At 33.8% G+C, this 2,500-nt stretch overlaps 1 non-coding gene across 1 annotated transcript; it reads right to left on the bottom strand.

The window, feature by feature from the left end:
- Positions 1–984: 984 nt before the first annotated feature.
- LOC139506551 (5S ribosomal RNA) lies at positions 985–1,103 on the bottom strand. The gene has a single exon (XR_011660220.1). It is a non-coding gene; the product is annotated as a 5S ribosomal RNA (ribosomal RNA).
- Between the last annotated feature and the right edge of the window lie 1,397 nt (positions 1,104–2,500).

A 2,500-nucleotide genomic window follows, 5' to 3' on the forward strand; every position in this document is an offset into this window, starting at 1 on the left:
TTAAAAATGAGCCACAAAATGTTTTATCATCTCCTATTCCTGGATTTCTAATACATTAACCTAACTGTTTGTGTTGTACATGTGCATATGTATGTAATCAGTATATTCCATAGATTTGATTTTCAAAAATTAAAAGAGTGAAAATTAATTCCTTTTATGTGTATCCATGGCAACATTCTGCATTTATTTACCATAAAATATTGCAAAAAGGGGGGGGGGACATGTCACATATCCCCCCAAAATTTGGATCAAACTAGAATTTCAATGCCTTTGAGTGATACCTTTTTAGAAACTGTTTTCATAAATCTTCCTAATGATCAAATAAAAAATGGGTGTCTTTCGCCTCATTTTTTCGTAAAATCCAATCACAAAGTTCGTGCGATAAAAAGTTGGAAAAAAACATTACAATAATTGCCGGACCAATGTATGGTAGGGACATGCAAATACGGACTGTCATACAGAAAACAGCCTATATTACATACATTACATAATCTTGATGTTCATATAAACCCAATACAAAGGCTATTTTAATACTCAGCTATCCAAAAATGAATTTTATTGCACACTAGCTCTCATATTTAAAAAATCCACAGGGGCCAAAATGCGAAACTACACACCTAACTGTGGAGTGCTACCTTATTCCATGATATAAAACGAAGCTGTGAAACAAATACAGAGACGTGCAAAAAACGGCATACACGGCAGAGCAGTCTTGAAAGGAGACAAATTGAGAGGAGAGAAAAAAAATCACTTACCCGGCTTGCCGTGTGAAATCCAACGTATAGCCTCAGTTTCAGAAGCCGTCGCTATGACATTCGATTATAGAACAGTAGCAAGGGGAGAAAACTTTGTTTGACCAACGTTGCTACTGTTCTAAACCATGCTATCAAAAATTCATGTTTCAGTAATAAAATCTATAAACTTTTTCACTTCTCTGAAGGTGCGAAAAAAATACAAATATTAAAAAAAGAAAAAGAAAAGAAATGTCTACAACACCCGGTATTCCCAGGCGGTCACCCATCCAAGTACTAACCGGGCTCGACGTTGCTTAACTTCGGTGATCGGACGAGAACCGGTGTTTTCAACGTGATATGGTCGTAGACACAGAAGTTTTAAAATTTTCTGTATATAAAGTTAGGAGCTGCCGGAAGTCGTCTATAAAGCATTTCTTTAAAAATGTGTATCAAAATAAACAAGTTTCAGATATAATTTACAAAACAAGCAGAATTTGATATTTCAATTGAAAAATAAAAACTGCCCTACACAAAAAAATAAATAAGTCGCACAGCGGGATGGGTCCGCAGAAATTTGGAGTCAAACGAAATTCACGGGCAAATCATGCATTATACAAAAACTACAATTTCGGCAAAAGCGGGGAATATCATTTCGTCTGAAAAGAAAAGGGCAGTCTTAGGTAGCACTCCACAGTTAGAAAATAAAATTAAAAATGAGCCACAAAATGTTTTATCATCTCCTATTCCTGGATTTCTAATACATTAACCTAACTGTTTGTGTTGTACATGTGCATATGTATGTAATCAGTATATTCCATAGATTTGATTTTCAAAAATTAAAAGAGTGAAAATTAATTCCTTTTATGTGTATCCATGGCAACATTCTGCATTTATTTACCATAAAATATTGCAAAAAGGGGGGGGGGGACATGTCACATATCCCCCCAAAATTTGGATCAAACTAGAATTTCAATGCCTTTGAGTGATACCTTTTTAGAAACTGTTTTCATAAATCTTCCTAATGATCAAATAAAAAATGGGTGTCTTTCGCCTCATTTTTTCGTAAAATCCAATCACAAAGTTCGTGCGATAAAAAGTTGGAAAAAAACATTACAATAATTGCCGGACCAATGTATGGTAGGGACATGCAAATACGGACTGTCATACAGAAAACAGCCTATATTACATACATTACATAATCTTGATGTTCATATAAACCCAATACAAAGGCTATTTTAATACTCAGCTATCCAAAAATGAATTTTATTGCACACTAGCTCTCATATTTAAAAAATCCACAGGGGCCAAAATGCGAAACTACACACCTAACTGTGGAGTGCTACCTTAAGGTGAAATTTTTCCCCTCCTGCCTCAATTTTTATTATATTTTCTATGTTCTACTAGCTGTTACGATGAAAATGGTACCTTAGTTTTTAAAATTGGTTCTGTAATAAAGATTTTATGAAGGTTAGCAGTTGATGTTGAAACGCGACAAAAAGTGATTTAAAAATAAATGCTGGATCATAGTGAAAAACTTCAAGTCTGTCTCATTTTTGGGGTAAATTTCTAAAACTTTTCCCATTATCTTATTTAAAATCATAAAATTACCTTAAAAGAGGACAAATTGTACAATTTTTAGGTATTTGAAAGCACTGATAGGTCAATTTTGCTGTAAATAGCATACCTAACCTTGGTTTAGAAGCTCTCAAGCAGGGTATAAATTTCTAGCAGTACTGGCATCATTAAATTTAATTAATGCCAAATTA

The sequence above is a fragment of the Mytilus edulis genome, unplaced genomic scaffold (assembly GCF_963676685.1).
Source record: "Mytilus edulis unplaced genomic scaffold, xbMytEdul2.2 SCAFFOLD_397, whole genome shotgun sequence".
Classification (NCBI taxonomy): domain Eukaryota; kingdom Metazoa; phylum Mollusca; class Bivalvia; order Mytilida; family Mytilidae; genus Mytilus; species Mytilus edulis.